At 42.9% G+C, this 19,938-nt stretch overlaps 1 long non-coding RNA gene across 1 annotated transcript; it reads right to left on the bottom strand.

Annotated features, from left to right (window-relative positions):
* Positions 1-17,291: 17,291 nt before the first annotated feature.
* Positions 17,292-19,032, bottom strand: LOC309848739. The gene is made up of 3 exons (XR_014303251.1): positions 18,950-19,032; positions 18,219-18,289; positions 17,292-17,481 (listed from the first exon to the last, which is right to left on the bottom strand). It is a non-coding gene; the product is annotated as an uncharacterized lncRNA (long non-coding RNA).
* Positions 19,033-19,938: the final 906 nt, after the last annotated feature.

The following is a 19,938-nucleotide window of genomic DNA, read 5'->3' as shown; positions in this document are numbered from 1 at the left end:
ACCTCCATTCCATTTGCTAAGTGGCTCTCAGCTCCGGCCGGTGGTATGCTTACGCTCACTACCATCTCTCCAGAATTCTGAGTGTCCTGCTTTTCCAATCTCTCTTCTTGTCCATTTCTATTCCACTTTCCAGAATTATCTTTCCAAAGCGTAAGTATGACTTTGCCCTCTGCTGCTTAAAATCCCTTTGCTTCTCCTGTTGCCCAAATACACAATCTAAAACTCTTTACAGTGGCTTCTATGGCCCTGCCTAACCTAACGTCTGTTTTCTCTGTCCTCATCTCTCAGTATCGCCTCTGTACACTAACTTCCTCTGGTTTCTGGAGCATATCTTACCTCTACTATCCCACATACCGTTCCATCTCCCTAGGATGTCAGCTGTCTGATCCTCTACCCAACCACTCTGTAGCTCTAACCCCGGCCCTTCAAAGTTGGACCTGGCCATCACTTCCACTGGAGAGCTTTCACTGATCCCCAGCATCCTAACACCTCCAGGTCTGGGATAGGTACTAAAGAAATTAAGGAAAATTACTGAGTTGCATAAGTTATGAATTCAAAGAAGTGTCTAGCTTTGATAATGTGAGATGCAGGTCTACATTTTCCCCACGTTTCAGCAATGCTTATCTCTGGCATGGACTTCATTCTTGTGTTAGCTTGCTTTGAGAGGCAGGAATAATGCCAAGGCTGCATCGTCACTGGCTGCTGTCCCAAGGAATTAATAACAAGAGTAGAAGAATGGAAAATCAGGAAGGCGGGGAAGTAAGTAAAAAACAAAAAACCAAACAAACAAACAAACAAAAAAACAAAACACAAAACTGTAGTGGTCCAGGAAAGCATCTTTTAAGCTTAGTAGAGGATGACAAAATATATTATACATGAAGTCCTAGATCTTTTCTTTCTTTTAAATTAAGGATTTTATTTATTTATTTGACAGAGAGAGCACACAAGTAGTGGGAAAGGTCAGAGGCAGAGGGAGAAACAAGCAGGTTCCTTGCTGAGCAGGGAGCCTGGTGGATGTGGGGCTCGATCCCAGGATGCTGGGATCATGACCTGAGCCAAAGGTAAATGCTTAACTGATTAAGCCATCCTAGATAATTCTTTTTTTTTAATTTTTAAAACTTTTTATAAACATAATATATTTTTATTCCCAAGGGTACAGGTCTGTGAATCTCCAGGTTTACACACTTCACAGCACTCACCATAGCATATACCCTCCCCAATGTCCATAACCCCACCACCCTCTCCCAACCTCCCTCCCCCCAGGAACCCTCAGTTTGTTTTGTGAGATTAAGAGTCTCTTATGGTTTGTCTCCCTTCTGATACCATCTTGTTTCATTTATTCTTTTCTTACCCCCCAAACCCTCCATGTTGCATCTCAGGGAGATCATATGATAATTATCTTTCTCTGATTGATTTATTTCACTAAGAGTAATATCCTCTAGTTCCATCCACATCATTGCAAATAGCAAGATTTCATTTCTTTTGATGGCTGTATAGTATTCCATTGTGTATATATACCACTTCTTCTTTATCCATTCATCTGTTGATGGACATCTAGGTTCTTTCCATAGTTTGGCTATTGTGGACATTACTACTATAAACATTTGGGTGCATGTTCTCCTTCGGAGCACTACGTTTGTATCTTTAGGGTAAATATCCAGTAGTGCAATTGCTGGGTCAGAGGGTAGCTCTATTTTCAACTTTTTGAGGAAACTCCATGCTGTTTTCCAGAGTGACTGCACCAGCTTGCATTCCCACCAACAATACAGGAGGGTTCCCCTTTCTCCGCATCCTCGCCAGCATCTGTCATTTCCTGACTTGTTAATTTTAGCCATTCTGACTGGTATAAGGTGGAATCTCATTGTGGTTTGATTTGTATTTCCCTGATGCCAATCAATGTGGAGCATTTTTTCATGTGTCTGTTGGCCATCTGGATGTCTTCTTTGCAGAAATGTCTGTTCATGTCCTCTGCCCATTTCTTGATTGGATTATTTGTTCTTTGGATGTTGAGTTTGATAAGCTCTTTATAGATTTTGGATACAAGCCCTTTATCTGATATGTTGCTTGCAAATATCTTCTCCCATTCTGTTAGTTGTCTTTTGGTTTTGTTAACTGTTTCCTTTGCTGTGCAAAAGCTTTTGATCTTGATGAGATCTCAGTAGTTCATTTTTGCCCTGGTTTCCCTTGCCTTTGGCAATGTTCCTAGGAAGAAGTTGCTGTGGCTGAGGACGAAGAGGTTGCTGCCTGTGTTCTCCTCAAGGATTTTGATGGATTCCTTTCTCACATTGAGGTCATTCATCCATATTGAGTCTGTTTTCATGTGTGGTATAAGGAAATGGTCCAATTTCATTTTTCTGCATGTGGCTGTCCAATTTTCCCAACACCATTTATTGAAGAGGCTGTCTTTTTTCCACTGGGCATTCTTTCCTGGTTTGTCAAAGAATAGTTGACCATAGAGTTGAGGTTCTATTTCTGGGCTTTCCATTCTGTTCCATTGATCTATGTGTCTGTTTTTGTGCCAGTACCATCATCCTAGATAATTCTTTAAGCCATCTCTCATCACAGCCCAAAATGACCATTCTTTTCTATCATGAGATGATTTCAGGAGTTACTGTGGATGGGGTGACAAGCACTGGGAATACACAATTAAATAAGACATGATTTGTCTTCTGAATCTGGACAGACTGTAGGTTAGTGAGAGGAGATGATACCAAGGTCCAGCTGTTACAACGAAGGAATGCTAGATGATACGAAGTCCACGGAAGGAGTGGAATCCATCTTTGCGGGTAGAGTCATGGTTGGAACCGCGCACAGAGGGCCATTTACACTTGTTTCAGGGTTTGGGGTTTATCCAAAACAAGGCAATGAAGAAATTTAGGACCAGAAGACAGACAAATCAACTGAGATAAGAAAGGGGTAGGACTGCCATGGCTTCAGCCAAGGCTGGCAAGCATAGGAATGGGGATGAAAGGAGAGACTAGAAAGCTCCTAGAAGAGTATAGAGGGTTTTGGGGTGATTTAAAAGTGGATAAAGAAGGAGAGAAAAGAATTAAGAATTATTCTCAAGTGATTCTGTAGAGTTATTTACTGAGCTCAGGAAGACCGTGTGGGGCAAGTTGCCTATAGTACTTATGGTATGACCAACAATCATGGCCCTTGACATATTGCTTCCAAAAAGAAATAATAAAGGAATCAGCTTCCCTTACACTGGAAAATACATCCTAATAGTGATGGTGACATCTGTGTTATACTCGTATGAGTCTACTAAGGAGGACAATTAGGAGAACAAAGACCACCAAAGAAGCTACAAGGATCCTACCTTGAGAATTCTCCAAGTGGGATTGGAATAACCATGTGTGTTGAAGGGTGAGGCAGAGTTCTGTCTAGCCACTAGACAATTGTATGTATGTATGTTTTTTTTTTTTTAAGATTTATTTATTTATTTGAGAGTGAGAGAGAGCATGAACAGGAGGGGCAAAGGGCGAGGGAGAGACAACCTCAAGCAGACTCCATGCAGAGCCAGATGCAGGGATCAGCCTCATGACCTTGGGATCATGACTTGAGCCAAAACCAAGAGTGGGTCGTTCAAGTGAATGAGCCCCCCAGGGACCCACAAGCCACGGTTTTTAAAATTGTTTTTCTAGACTGTTTGACTCAACAACTTACAATCACATTGGATGGCAGAGACACTTGAAGTGTTCTTTTGATTGCTGAAGTGTTTAATTTTTATCCTAATTCTATCCAGAGTAATTTTCTTCATATCCAGAATCCTCTTCTTAGGAACTGAAACTCTGAACTTAGCAATTTTGCATTACTGGGTAGCACATTAATGAAGAAAAGTGAAAACTATAAATAGCCTTGATGATGATACCTTATCAGATCAAATACCACAATGAATGCTTTTCATTTAAGCATTTTGAATTATTTCTTTAAAAAAATTCTCAGAATCCTGAAAATCAGGATAAAACTTTCCTTTATAAATGCCCAGAAAACTGCCTGTGTTTTAAGAAACCAAAGAGCAGTGAGCTCAACAAGAAAGCTCAACTAGAAACTAGAGAAAGATATTAGTCTGCAAACTAAAAATAAAATTGAAAGGGACCCTGAGAAGGAGAAAGTAAGAAGTATCATTTAACGGTAACTAAGTTCTGTGTCTCTCTAACCTAGTTGAATCACTATTCCCTCTTCTCTTCAAAAGAGAAGCTACGTAGGAAAAAGTTCTTCGTGGTAGCTGGACTATTTTCAGTCAGGCTGCCAGTTAGGTATAAATGAAAAATGTATTTGTTCAAGTTCTATAAATTGGGGGAAGACACTGGGGGATGGGCCCGATAACCTGACCAGAGAGAATAAATGGGGATCAGAGAGAAGCTCTGAAATTTACCAACAGACTATTTGTCTTGTCGCTTTATTGTCTCCATATGGAGCTATTAAAATAGAACAACACAGAAACAGTACATTAAGCTATAGCCTGAGTTCAGTCTTCAATTATGTGCTTTTTGATTACACAGAAAACTGTATTCAAATTGCCCCTCAACCCACATTTTATTATCTGAGTTGAGGATGTGTGGATAGAAATCAGAAACTTTATTGGAGTGACCATTGACTCTGGAAAGCTTTGCTGAGCACGCTCAGCCTTAGTCCAGCGCGCCCATCTGGTTTCGCCCTGTGCAAATGTATAATGCAAAAGCTTTTAAGTGGGAGGAAAACAGTGTGATAGATGTCTTATTTTCCTCCATAGTTAGAAACAAAGCTTTGTGACACATTTACTAAAAAGGGTAGTTTATCTGAATGTGTATACATGTGTGTTCGGGATTAAATAAAGGCTGAAAAGAATAAAATAGAGTGTCTTCTAAACATTGTAATGACGGGGACAGCGGATCATGTCAATTACAATGACATTGTTTTTAAATCTTCTCTAGGGTCTCAAAATAGTTCATTAAAAGAGAATGCCTCGTGCAACTGGGTGAGTGAGTCGGAAGGTTAACAGAAGAACCGCAAATGACCAATCCGATCTTTCTCTCTGAATTAACTAGATTCTGAACTGAATTGATCCGCTGACTCGTCTTTACAGGAAGGCAGCCAGAGTCAGCTTTGCGGTTCCGAGAGCCTCGTACAGCCCATCTATTTGTGTCCTGTGTAAGGACCGCACAGGCACTCCCAGCACAAATCGATAGCAATATCTAACATACATTTCGAGACATTTTCCTTTCTAATTTATTTTGTGTAATTCTGTTTTATTCCAGAACCATTCTCCTTTCTCTTTCCACCTCTATTCTGAAAAGGTAAAAATACCTCTCAGAAACCTGGAAACGCATTACGTTTCAACACATAGTTAGGAATTTCACATTGGAGATAAAAAGACTTTGGGAGCAAAGCAAGGGCATTTAAGGAAGTTAGGACATCATCAATTTTAAGTAGAAGTAAAAACACATTTTCCCAAAAAGAAGCTACATACACATGTGGCAGTCTCAGAACAAAAGACAGAGGGAGTCTTTTTAGGGTTGAGATTTCAGACTCGGGGAATGAAGGCTCCCTCTCTAGTCAGACATCATAGGGAGCAGGAGTCGAGAGGAGCATCATCAAACTGGAGCACAAAAATTGGTTGGAGGGCTTGTGAAAACAGATTTCTGGGCAGTATCCCCCCGGGATTCTGGCGCAGTTGGTCTGGGGTGAGACCTAGCACTGCACTTCTGAGCCTAGTGATGACGCTGATGAAGCTGGTTTCACGACGGAAGAACTTACCGGCCTCTGGGCTGCCGCCGGCCAGCCTCCTCCAGCGGGACAGGTCCCTTAGTCAGTCTCTCTAACCCAGTGACATCTGGAAGGAGCAAATTTGATTTGTCCTTTTCTCCCCGCCTTCTTGGTGACCTCCAAAGGACTAGATCAGGGTTCCTCGCCAAACCCCGTCTAACTATACACCTTCTAAATACTTTTCTTTTTTAATTAAGTTTTTTGTTTTAACTTCGACACAGTTAACATTCAGTGCTCTAATAGTTTCGCTTGTTCAATATAGTGATTCAACAATTCTGTACGGTTCTGGACGATCCTCACGACAAGGGCTCTCCTTAATGCCCGTCCTCCATCTCCGCCACTCCCCTGCCTCCCCCTCCCGGTGACCATCCGTGTGTTCTCTGTGGTTAAGAGTCTTTGTTGGTTTGTCTCTTTTTCCCCCCTTTGCTCATGTATTTTATTTCTTAAATTCCACACATGAGTGAGATCATACAGTATTGGTCTTTCTCTGACTTATTTCACTTAATATTATACTCTCTCTCTCCATCCATGTTGCTGCAAATGGCAACATTTCATTCATTTTTGTGGCTGAGTAATATTCCATTATATATATATATTCCATCATGCGTATACACACACACACACACACACCACCTCTTCTTTATCCATTCTTCTGTCAATGCACTTTTGGGCTGCTCCCATAATTTGGCTTTATAAGTAATGCTACAATAAACATACAGGTGTATGTATCTCTTTGAATTCGTATTTTTGTATTTTTTGAGTAAAGGCCGAGCAGTACAGTCACTGGATCCTAGAGTAGTTGTATTTTTAACTTTTTGAGGATCCTCTGTACTGTTTTCCACAGGGATTACACCTGTTTGCCTCCCCACCAACAGTGTGGAGAGTTCCTATTGCTCCACACCCTGGCCAACATGTCACCTAATGTCTGTCTCCAGAAGTACCTTTCCAACTACTTTTTGCAAGGTATTGTGATCTACAGGTGAGAGCAAATGATTTCGACAGGGTCTTCCTGCTCCCAAACTCGAGTACCATCCGTTACTCCTTTTCCAAGCTTGAGTACGTCAGGTCATCTCTCCAAACCTCGGTCTCCTTATGTATACACACGGTGGCGGTATAAAATACACTCTATACCTCTATAACATCTCAGTGAAGATCAACAACAAAGCCAAGTCCCTTTGAAGCTGCAAAAAGCCCAATAGGAATTTCAAGAACTGTTATTACACATTCCTGAAAATGTTTTAATAAAGGGAACAAGATCCTTTTGGAGCAAAGAAAGAGAAGACCAAAAATGCACAGCTACATGGAAGGCGAGTGAACGGAAACTTGAGTAAAACATTCAAGATATAAACAAGAAACCTACCCGGCTAGCGGAGTGCTTCCGGTCTGGACGGTAAAGAGAGGCAGAAACCTGAGAAGGCAGGGGGAGAAAGTGCAGGAAGAGGAAAGAGGAGGTCCTGAAGACAAAATGGCCCGCGTCACAACCTTGCCTAACGTCATTAACCAAGCGTAGGAGCAAGGATGAAAGAGCTCAGGGTTTCTCCTTTTTGCAAAGCCCAGACCAGCAATGGAGATCTTTGTGTTGTTTGTTTGTTTTGTTTTGCTTTGTTTTGTTTTGTTTTGTTTTATACTAGGAGTACTTCAGCTACAGAAGTCTGGGTCTAGCAGTGCCTTTTAAGGAAATTTTTAGTTAGTTACATGCTCTTTTTTTAAAACCATATCCTCATTCAAAGAAGGTGTGATTTTTACATGAAACAAATATTGCCTTTCATTGTAATGATAATATCTTTTCTGCCTCGAACCGCCTCTTAGACCCAGAAGTCGCAGGAAACCATTTCTGCTCCTGTCTCTATCTACTCTCATTCTATGAATTTTGTGTCTCAGATGAGTCGTTTATAATTCGGTTATTACAATATTTATCTCAGAGAGAGATTAGGAGCCTTAGCCAATGTTTTTAGACTATTCAGAAAGTCCCTACTGTAAGATTTAGAAGGAATGAAAATGACATTAATATATTACAAATAATGAAAACACAGTAGCAAAAGAGATGATTGAATTCCAAATGTTGCCATTACTCTTTTTCAAAAACAATTTTTTTTTTTTTAATAAATGAACTCCTGCTAGACATTCTCTTTCTGGAGAGATAATCTTTCTATTAGTCGAGTAATTTGCAAAGCAAAACCTTTGTCTTTCCTTGGGTTAGCTTGTTTTTCCTCTTTTTAAATAGATAAAAGTTCTGTGAACAGGTTGTTTAAGGGGCCGATTTCCATTTGCAGAACACACGAGCCTTGGGCAACAGAGGAAGGGGACACAGTGTACATCACATGTGCCAGGTTCTGCTGAGAGAGAGAGAGAGAGAGACCCCCTGAGACTTCTATCACCAGTCTGGCTCTGGGATCCATTTAACAACTTGCTTTGAATGCATATGAGTCCTGACTGCTAAATTTGCAAGTGCTTCCCCATAAAGGTTACGCACCCACTGTAAACGCAGCATCTATTCAAAAAAGATGGCCAGGTTGGTTGCTAGGAGATGGTGGGATTCTCTTAGAGAAAAATCAGTCCTGACAAATTTTTTTTTTTTTTTTACATAAAGACCTTTTAAATATAAATACCTTTGACAGCAGCTATTATTATTCACTGAGTTCCTTCACATCTGAATAAATGGCAGAAAAATGATATTATTCATACGCCATTATACACTAAAGTGTTAAAATAGAAAAGAGTCTTATTCCCTTCTCTCTCCCTCTCGTTCTCTCTCTAGCCTCTGCCCCTCCCTCTCTTTGTTATTGCTAAAGAGAACGGAGGAAGCTTTTTTTTGTTTCTTTCCTCTGGATTTCTCTGCTTTCCTTTTCGGATTCCCAGAGTAAAGGAACCTCTCAAAACCTCAGACCAAGGATGCGCATCGTCGCGCTTTCCTTCCAGACCCAGACGCCTGCTTCTGAGGGAGGTGGACGCGGAGAAAGACGCAAGCAAGTTCCCCCAAGCGGGGTCCGGAGCCTCCGTGCGGGAGGCTGTGCCCCTTGACACAAGGCACCGCCCGATTTCATTTCAATAATGCTGGCAATTTTCTTCCCACTGGGTTGACTGGAGGCCTCGCTGCCCTATATGTGGGTCCCTGTGCTCAACTTTTTGCTAAAAGTGATCCGAACAAATAAAACATCCAACAAGTCATAACTTGCTGTTCGTAGAGAAAGGAAGCTGCGATCCCTCCTAATTTAGTGTGCCCTGCCTGCCCATTGAGGACCCGAGAACCTCCCAGCTGAGGCTCTCAAAGGCCCAGGGACACACAATGCAAGCAGTGGGGGGAGGGGGGCCAAGGCCTGGGGCCTCCCTTTGACTACAGCCCCGAGACTTGTCCCCGCAAAGCTCACAATGAGGGATCCGTGTTGAAACACATTTCATTACCATGAAAATGGCCACCCCCGACTTCAAGTGTATTATTTTTGCTGTTATTGTGAATACTGTACAAAGTTTCTCAGGAATTTTTTGTAGCAGGCCTTGGAATTGGACCGACCCATGTTTCCTCACACAAATATTGACATGAATCCCTCCGTTTACTTAGCATTTTCCTGTGAAAGGCGCTGCATGGTAATGTCCCTCCGTCCCCTTTCACACATTTGTTCTGACTCTTGGCACCAGGAAGTTCTTATTGTTCTAATCAATGCTCACTGGCCCAGTGACATTTTTTCCCCTTTTACTGACAGACATGGTGTGTTTCCTTTCCTGAAGTTCTCATGAGAGTTTCTTGTACTATGTTCGATATCCACCAAAAAAATAAAAAATTTTTAAAAAATCAATAAAAAAGACAACACATTTGCATGTTCTTCTTCCCCTGGTTCTTGTTTGCTTTCCTTTTTGCCAGAGCCTCCCTGGTCAACACAGCAGCGAATTGAATAAAATGCGGGGAAGCCAAATAAGAAAGCCCCTCAAAATTCCAGTAACTTGCTCTAAATTCATGAGACACGAATCCACGGCTGGATTGTGGCAGAATCCCTTTGTGACTGTGCCAACTGGGTTACATGTTGGCTTTTTTTTTTTTTTTTAAATGAAGGAGCTCAGTTGAGTATCTAGTGTTTCGGGAGTTGCAGATAACGCCCGTGTTTTTGTGCCCTCCCTCAATGATATAATTTCTGGGCAGAGAGCGTTCTCCCTGCTTGGGGTGATTATCTCACTTTCAAGAACGGGTCCGTGTGCCCTGCTTGCTGGAGAACTCATTCCTAGATCTCTCCACTGAAACACGCAACACAAGTGGAAATGGCTGGAAACTGGCTGAATATGGAGCCCCATGCGGGGTGGGGTGAGCCTGTGCCTTCCAGGTTGTGGGAGGAGAATCGGTGGACCCCCCTGCGTCGCCGCTCCTACCCGTGCCCGGAGGGATCCCCGTGGTCCCAAGTGTTTCTGGACCAGTTCAGTGGAGTAAACTGCGGCAGAGCCTCTCTGCTCTCAACTCTCCAGGGGAGACGAGTGTCTGGGGAGACCGAGAAGTTCAGGGCTGACCTCAACCGCACGAGCGGCGCACAGGGACGACCCCTCACGTCATGGCTTCCTCTTCACCCCTCTTTCTCCAAAACGTCAGGTCTGTTTGGGGAAACTAGTTTGATCAGAGAAAAATCCCTATGGGAGAAGGCTAAGACCACTGGAGATTCCGGGCGCGTTGACAGGACCAGAGATCTGTCGGGTGCCAAGGGCCATGAGCGGCTCAGCTGAGGTCAGGACCACGCCCGTCGCCATGGACTTGGGAGCAGAGCCCAGGGAAGGAGCTGTGCCCTGGCCCAGCGCCCAGCAAGGCTCTCAGGCCCAGAAAGTGTGGCCTCCTGCTGCCTGGACAGGCAGAGGGGCACCGTGGAAGGTCAGGGAGAGGCTTTCAGGGAACATTACCAGGCATCAGGGAAAACCCTAAGCATTCCTCACTGTCTCTGTGCCCCCACCCCCTGCCCCCTCCCGAGCTCTACTTTCACCCCAGATCCAACTGAGACCCTCGTCCTCCCCGAACTGTAAGCCAGCCCAATTGCCACCCAGTGTGAAGGTTTCCAGGGCTCAATGCAATCATGTCTCCTTGTTGTTAGGTTCTTTTGCAAGTTACACTCCAGGTATGATTTATTTCTGGTTCATTTCCGGTGACTCAGTTACACAGGATGCAAAGTTATGATAATAATGCTTGTCTCCAGATAATGAATCAGGGGGGTTGGATTTCTCAGAGCAGAGATGTTATACAAATGCAAAGTATCATTACAACTAAAATCCATGACTAAAGAAATTAAATTTCCTGGAATGTTTTATATCTAACAAGAATGTCTGTAATCCTCTGCGTTTACCGCTAAACGAGGTGGACTACAAGAAAGAAGATATTTAGAGGGAAGGCATGAGATCAATGGGAAAAATTAACAAATGGGAAAATTGCAGCACTGTATTTTGTACTTTATGGAGAAAAAGGGTTTGGTAAACATGCAACAGGAAACCCTGTTTGATTTCTGCAAGGGAAATTTAACCAGCAACAGACTCTAGTAGAATCTTCAAAGGAGAAGTTTCTATACTTATTTCGCTCTTGATACGCAGCGGAGAGAGGACACCAAGGCGCGGGCTTAGAAGGGGGGATATCACGAATAGTTTTCCCAGCTCTGCGACATGCTGGATACCGGACCAGGCACAGAGCTAACGTCTGACTGTGAAAAAGCCAAAGAAAACATATACTACATTTTTGGGGGTGGAAGGGGTGACATGGCCCGAATCATTTCCCAAACTCCGTTCTCTTTATTGTTTCATAAACATGCGAAGCCATCCAACTCAGGCTTGTTGTTTGTTTTACATGCCAACTGTATTTGGAGAACGCAACCTGTTGGTCATTTTCCACACCTATTTCCGACTCCCCTTTAGTTGTGGGGTACCGACTTCTGGCCTTAGGAGATCAGAACAAAGACGGTACCAGACCCTCTGGAAACCTCATACATTTATATACCGTGCACCCCGACTTAGAGGTGCTTCCTCTAGCTCGGTAATGACTGGCATTGCCTCGAGCTGTTGACAAGAATTGTCAGTTGCTCCAGTCCACCTCCACCAGAACAAAGGACTCCTCTTCGAGCTGGCACCCTGCCACTGCTGGGCACACCTGATGCCAGCCTGGCAGCAAGGAGAAGACGGTGAGTTTAGCAGCACCGTTGGGGCAGTGGGCAGTGTTTGCTCCAAAACCTGCACTCTATACCTATACCAACCTCAGCTCTATCGTCCAGTATACACCCTCATCTCTCAACCTGGGACATTCTCTCCACGCCCTGAGCGCACTCCACCTGCAGGCCACTTGGATGGAGGCCACGCTCCCGGATTCCAGCGTAGTGCTGTTTGCAGATCTGGGACCAGACTCCACAGATGAAGAGGCATCCTCATGACTCCAACCTAGACGGGGCTGTGCTGTGCCTACAGCAGCTTCCCTGGCCCCATAAATGGTGCAGAACCCGCAGGTCAAGTACTGTCCCCTTACACGTGTCCTCACACGTGCCCCCGCCTGATACCCCCAAAACACCTTCCTCAGACCGATGTCTCCCACCCAGGATCCACAGGCATGTCACTGCCTTCTCACCAGGCGTGATGGAGAGGTCAGGAGCTTCCTAAGGGAGGCGGAAGGGATGTGCCACACCTTCACGCACGCACTCAATGGCGGCAAAGACTTCTCTTCTATGACTGTATCAGAATGAGATTTGCCCAGAATTTTTTTTAAGATTTTATTCATTTATCTGACATAAAGACATAGCGAGAGAGGGAGCACAAGCAGGGGGAGCAGCAGAGGGAGAGGGAGAAGCAGGCTTCCTGCCACGTGGGAAGCCTGATGCAGGGCTTGATCCCAGGACACTGGGATCATGACATGACCTGAGCCGAAGGCAGATGCTTAACAACCGAGCCACTGACACACCCCAAGATTTGCTCAGAATTTACTTTGGGGAAAATAAGTTTAATGGGGAAGCTGAAGAAAAGAGTCAAAGCTTTATATTTTAGTACACTCAAGGAGAAGTCATATTCAATTAGTTACACTTTTAATTATTTAATTCTAAATAGTTCACACCTGTGGGCAAGTGCCAAAAAATGTAGCACATGCCTACTGACTTACCACAGACATTAAACGAACGCAATCCTTCTTCAACATTTGCTTCCAATCTCTTAGTTTGAAGAGATGAAGTTAAATATTTTAAATTAAACAATGTGCTTCTTCCACCTCTTACTCGTCTCTCTCTGCAGAGGTAGCATCTAATCTAACAGCGGTGTGTATTATGGTTGTTTCGGTGCCTTATCTGTGTAAGAATTGCACATACAAATTATATCTGCCACTGCTTCTGTGTTGTCAATTTTATAGAAATGTTTTTATGCTGTCAGTTCAGTTCACTGCCTGCTTCTAGATTCCATTATGTTTTTCCACATGATTCACATCGTTACACATGGATCTAGTTCTACGTCAGTGGTCTGCTGTCCCATTCTAGGCTTATGCCCTCGTTTCTTTATTCCTCACACTCAGACAAGGATGGGTAGTTGCTTCTTCTCTTTGCAGCTATGGGCAGGGCTGCAATGATCATCATTTTACACGCCTTCTTGAACATTCGCGTGGAAGTTTCCCTAGAATGAGACTCCCAGCGGTGAAGTGGCTGGCACCTTCAATTTTCCTCCATGTTGTTCAGTTTCTCTCTCAAGAGGTGATAGCAACTCGCAATTCTGCCAGGGATGTGTACACCTTCCCGTTCCCCCACAAGTTCATGAGACAAGTAGGAATCTACTGTTTTATCTTGCGTCTCCCTGGAGGCTGGTGTGGGGGACCAATCCTCCGTTAGTGCTTCTTTCATGTCGTTTGCCATGATTTTCCCATTAGGTATTTAAGCTTTTTCCTCTTGGTTCATAAGAGTCCTTTATATATTTTGGATACGAATCTTGGCTATGCAGCCTACAGATACCTTCTCCAGCTTGGTTATCCAATTAATATGAAGGAAAGCCAGTGTTTATAGAAGAGTTATGACATTAATATTGGATAACTTAAACAAATGTCTAGAGATTGTTCTTTTTTGGAGAAAGAATTTCCTTCTTTTCAGGGCTGAGCATAAGTCCCCTTACGTGTATCTAAAATGTTATACTCTTGAGTAGTTTCAAAAGATGACAGACTTTAAGGTTCTTACCTTCTTGACGTCCTTTTTCTGTTTATGGATATTGCTAAAATTAATTTATACAATGAAAAGCCGATTTTGTGTTTGCTGAGTCTGAGTTTGGAGGGGAGAATGCCAGTGGAATCTCCTCCAACAACTACTTATCTTAGAAATCACTTTATAAAACAAATCCCATTCTTGGTGACATAATTTGTTCTCTGTCCATAGTACGAGGGAGAGCTTCATGAGAAGTGAATGTCTATCTGTGTACATATGTGTATATTTGTATATGTCTAAGGAATATCTTTATTTTAATCTTACACTCCACTTGATAAATTAAACTTGGAGGAAACTATGTTTTTAGGGCACCACCGTAACATATGCATCATGGAAAAGTAATTTAGTTATGTCTTAATTCTTCACTCATTTCCACTAAAATAAATACAGAACAGATTCAGAAAACTGATGCTGAGGACAGACTTAGTGAATCTGTGAGCCTGTGGCTGGAAGCCTAAAATATTATTTTGAATTAGGCTATTAACTCATTTGAGATAATTCTATCCAGATTTTGGTCTGTATTTATTCAACTGATTTATTGTCTGTTTTTCTCCCTCCCAAATGGGACTCATTATGTCTCTTTAAAGCAGTGTTTTCCATGTTTTCTACCATTTTTATTTTTCAGGGTACTTTATATCCTAATTATTGAGTTATGTATCATGTAGTCCTATAGAGAGGAAACATAGACCTACTGCGCTTCCACTTTAGTGGGTATGTGTGTGTGTCTGGACATACATACACACGTTGTGTCAAAACGGCCTTTTTAAAAGATGGTGATTACGCTTTTAGAAACTTTGCCCTCTTTTAAATATTTCTACGGAGTTGTGGAGATCTCTGACATGAACGTGGATTTCCCCATGGGACCGGAAATACTCGAACCGACCACAGCCCCCCTCAGCCATCTACCTGGTGCCTTTGTTGACCTGCCCCAGGGGAAGAACGAGCTGAACGAGATGGTCTTTGCTTCACAAATAGCAACGCGGGAACAGAGCCTGGGCGGTCTCTGGTGGGGGCTCGCCTCTGCAGCTTGTTGCCATCTTGTTAGAGATACTTAGTATTTGTTAACTCATCTGTTGTAGGAGAACCCCCATCTTCTGAGGTTATTGTGAGATCCGTGGTCCTAGCTGAGGGCCAGCTAGAGTAAGCACGCAGTCAGTAGTGGTTTCTTCTTCTCCTCCTCCTCCTCCTTCTTAATTACCATATACTGTCTTATTTGCTTCAAGGGTACAAGTCTGTGAACCGTCAGTCTTATACACTTCACAGCACTCATCATAGCTCATAGCCTCCCCAGTGTCCATCACCCAGCCACCCCCTTCCTCCACCCTCTCCCCTGCAGCAACCCCCACTTTGTTTCCTGAGATAAGAGTCTCTTATGGTTTGTCTCCCTCTCCAGCCCCATCTTGCTCCATTTTTCCCTACCTTCCCCCACGACCCCCCGCCCTGCCTCTCAAATTCCTCATAGCTTCTTCTTAACCCCAACAGTGTCTCCCCGACTCCTAAGAATACCCTCATTAACAGGGTCCTTCCCTAGTTTTTTTCCACAAACTGGAAACCATCCCAAAGTTAGGAAACCTTATGCTGATCAGCGGTTACCAGCTCCACAGGGAGCCAGGGAGGTACCCGTGAGCCTTGAGAGGCACCTAAATGGGGAGGAGATTATTTTCTAGGAGTCAGGGCTTTATAATGACCTGGAACAAACCGTGTCACCTTCACAGCCTTCCATGTACCAGCAACTCCAGAAATCTGCCTAAGCACCACAGGAAAGATTGTCCTCATAAACTATAACACAGCCTGGGGAATTGGACACTCCCACCAGTAATAACAGGTAACATTTTTTTTAAATATTTTATTTATTTGACAGAAAAGAGAGCATAAGCAGGGGGAGCAGCAGGCAAAGGGAGAGGGAGAAACAAGCTCCCCGCTGAGCAAGGAGCCTGATGTGGGATTCGATTCCAGGACCCTGGGATCATGACCTGAGCAAATGCACAACCCACTGAGACGCCCAGTATGTCCCAACAGGTTACATTTTTATAGAGGCCGACAGTTTGTAAATGTTCTCTTATGCTTTATTGGCTTCCAGAGTCTCTGTGTGAGAAGGTCAGGTAGATGCTTCTCCCTCTCTTTTCAAGAAAACTGAGGCTCCAAGTGCTCAGAAAGACCAAAGCAATGAGAGGGGATGAGATTTTAGAGTCTCTGACCACCTGACGGCTGTTATTTGAACACAATGAAATTGTCATTCTTGTAGCCGCACTGATGAGATCATACGGTTTTGTCTCTGCGATGCCATCTTACCCAGACACAATGGAGCAGCACGTAAGACACACCGTCACCAGCTAGTCTAAGCAAAACTAGGAAATCGAATTGCTGGAGGCACGGAGAATCCTGCGGCGTAGCTAGTGTCCAGTGGAGACGGACAGAGACTCCCACATGGAGTCACCCTCTGCTCCCCTTACCTGGACATTCCTTGATTTTGTAACTGGGCAAGCCTCCCTCGTGTAGTACAAAGCTGGCTATGGAATGCTCCGAGTCTCCCTGGTCCTAACAGTCAGAGAGATACCAGCAGATAGAGGGATCCCGTCTCTGGTTGTGTTCCACCAAGTCCTGGTCTGAGCCCAGCCCCACCACCAGGACACTGATCGAGGTTTGGGGGATGTGTGATTGACAGCCCTACTGGTAACAGGAGGGGCCTTCCAAAGTTACAGAGGAGCTATTCCCAGAAGAAAGGGGGAAAATGCTGCTCAAGCAAAAATAGCACATACCCATTCACGTAAAGTACACATCTACCAAGAGTCTAACATTGGCTGCGATACTGCCCCGAGACTAGACTGATAAGAAGGGAGAAGCAGAATGAAAAGACAGACAGAGGGACAATGACTAAAAAGGACAGAGAAACCTAGTCAGAGGCCAATTTAAAAATGAAACAAAAAAAATTGGCGAATTTGGTTAACAGCACAACAAAATTAGCCTCTTACTGTAAAGCTAAAGGAATGTATTTTCTTGAGTTTGACAATGTTCTTCTCTAAAAAAAAAAAAACAAGAAAAAGAGTCGAGTTTTATAGTGTTTTTAAATATCAGAAGTTGGCTTCTTTTCACACAAAGACAATGCTTCATCTTTTATCTATCAATGCCTTGTGATGTTACTTGACAAGTAAATAATGGGCATCTACCAGACAGCCCAACTCCGTTGCCCCGAATTTCAGTTGAGCAGGAAGCAGAATTGATTTCAAGTCAGAAACAAGCAAGCTATTCACTCTACCCTATGAGTTGTATAGGCAAGGGTAAATAAGAAAGAGCCCACTGTGCCTTCACCACACATTAGGGACTCTGCGTGAGAAGCACCATCTCGTGAAAGCAAGGAAAGCTATCAGTCCATTTAGTATATTTAATATTTAATGTGCTTGATTTCCTTCATTTTTAAGTAAAAACTGAAGTTACCTATTCCAATATTTTTCTTCCACAACCCAATCAGCTACTGGGCATCACTTGAGCTCAGATAATGCTCAAGTTCATGCTGATGTGGCTGCATGACCCCAGGCGGAGCTGGCCCCAGACTCTGTGGTCCCTGTGGAAGACAATTATGCTCTTACTGTTTACAACAGAAAACTGGTGACACTGCACAAAAGCAGAGGAGAAAATTCAATTCTGGGAGGGTTACAGACTTTCTTCAAGCTCATGGAACTGAATTACTCAGACGATACACTGATAAGTCGTAGTATCCAAGAATCACGGTCCTATGCCTTAGCGAACACCTTACAAAATGATTTCAAAAGTATTGTAGCAGAACATTTTAACTGAATTTGCTATTTTCACCCCCAAACCAAAGTCGTTTCTTTGATCAATGAGTAATTACACGGAGCAAATTTTTCATTTAAACGCCATGACACCTGATCTTGCTAAAAATACACCAGAGAAATGAAGTCTCGAGCATGTTTTTTTCATAAATCTTTCAAAGCATTCATATAGCATCCAAAGCTCATTTTTCTGTACCATATTATTACTAAGATGAGCTCTTCATTTTAACTGTATACCAATAAAATTTTGACATCTACACATTTCATGGGGAAGAAATTGAAGAATTTCTGCCAGTAAAAAGAGAAAATTCCATTTAGTAAATACAGATATGTCTGCATTTCCAAACATAAATGGAATAAACTGTTGGCTATTAGACTTGAAGTTATTTAATCAATTCCTATTTCTGTTAAATAACAAATTTTAAGGAGACTGAAGGATCTAACTGCTCTGATTCTTTCGTGCATGGACTCCTGAAATCTCCAAGACGTTTCAAATCACTTGCCTCACCTTCCAGGGAATGCCCTTGAGAAATGGGACGGTCACACATTGTCAGCGTTTCAGGACATCTTGCAGAATAGCTGCAAAGAGAATTCAAGTTTAGAAGAGAATTATGTGTGACTCGGTTTGATTTCTAGCTGATCCAGAATCTCAATAGTATTTAACACTTAAGTTTACTGATTATTTAATTATCATTAGGCAACGAAAAAAAAAAAAAAGAAAAGACTTTGCCTTGTCTTGTTTTGCCTGCTAAAAGACACTATTTTGAAGTAGTATAGCAAACACCAAGGTTTTCAAATACACTGTAGGAGCTGCTTTCTTCTTTCAATGACTCTACATTTAATTTCATTTCAAGGAGAAGGTATAGTTCAGGCATCTGCAATGATCGTGTTTGCTGGGTAAAGACCAAATGCAGCGTATATCTAGCAGGTTAAGTTCTCTTTCAAGGCTTAGTTACAAGTAAAGAAAGAAGGGACGGAAAGAGCCGTAAAGTTTCAGAACGATCGTGTGTTCCAAGAGAAATCCATCATCCAACTCCTGCTGAGGGTACCCGTTGATGGGATCAAAAGATAAAAAGTCTCATTTGCCAATCACGTCTCCTAAATGGGAAAACATCTTAAGTGCCAGGCAGAATCCAGTCTGTAAATGCAGATGTGCTCCAGATTATGTCCTCAGGAAATCTACGTTACATGTTCTTCTAAGGGAAACCTTGAAAGGAATAATTATTGAAGTGGCATTACCCTGAGCTCTTCCAGACCGTCACTGCACACACAAGAGGAACCCGTGGCTTTGGTTCTCACCCTCGAATGGCTACTCAGTTCCCTTTTCCTGACATCTAAGTCCCCTTAGTTAGACGATGGCTTTCATTTGCTTTTCATGTCAAATTCAAATTTGAATTGTCTTCTACGATTTGCCTACTTCTAACCAAATGAGAGAGACCTGCGTGGTGAGACCACTGTTAGTCATATTACATGAAGAACATGCAAATCAGAACAAAAAGAGGAAAGCAGAACATTATTTTTATCTTCAAATGTCCAAAGGCTTGCCAAGTGAAAGTGACATTATATACATCTTGTTAGCTTCAGACAGCTTAACCAGGACCAAGCAGGCTTCAGCAGAGGAGAAGGATAAAGACCTCCGCAGTCACGGTTGTCCAAAAATAGAATGAGCCGCCTGGTAAAGAAGGAAGGAAAGACAGTTATTGATCCGACAGAAGAATAACGCAGAGATAGCTCAACGGGGAAGTTTGTTGACCTGAATAATAGCTGTGGACCATTTCAGCTTCGAGAGAACTTGACTTCCTCTGGTCTTCTTCCCATGTCCCCTAACTCCACCGTCCAATCTACCCTCCTCTAACCTGGCTGAGATAGTACTGTTTGCTTCTGTTCCTTCATCAACAGAATATCTCTGTTTCAGACAGTGATGCCTTCCAAACTGCATGATCATAAGCAAATTATTTAACTGCCCAGTCCTGCAATTTCCTATCTACCTCAAGGGGTGGTTGTGAGGGATAATTAGATCATTTGTGCAGCATTTAGCACAAGCCTGGCACACAGTAATTACTAAACAATGTTTGCTATTATTAGCTATTATTATTGTACCCCAACTCCCAGCTCACTGTCTCCATGAGGCATGCATGCGCTAATCAGACCCAGGTTTGGTTGACTCACTGAAATGATTTCTCTTCCTCTTCGGCATGCAGTTGTTTCCAGCTGTTTTGAATTTGCTT

Source organism: Mustela nivalis (genome assembly GCF_964662115.1).
Source record: "Mustela nivalis genome assembly, chromosome: 15".
Classification (NCBI taxonomy): domain Eukaryota; kingdom Metazoa; phylum Chordata; class Mammalia; order Carnivora; family Mustelidae; genus Mustela; species Mustela nivalis.
This window is presented reverse-complemented; position numbering and strand designations above follow the sequence as displayed.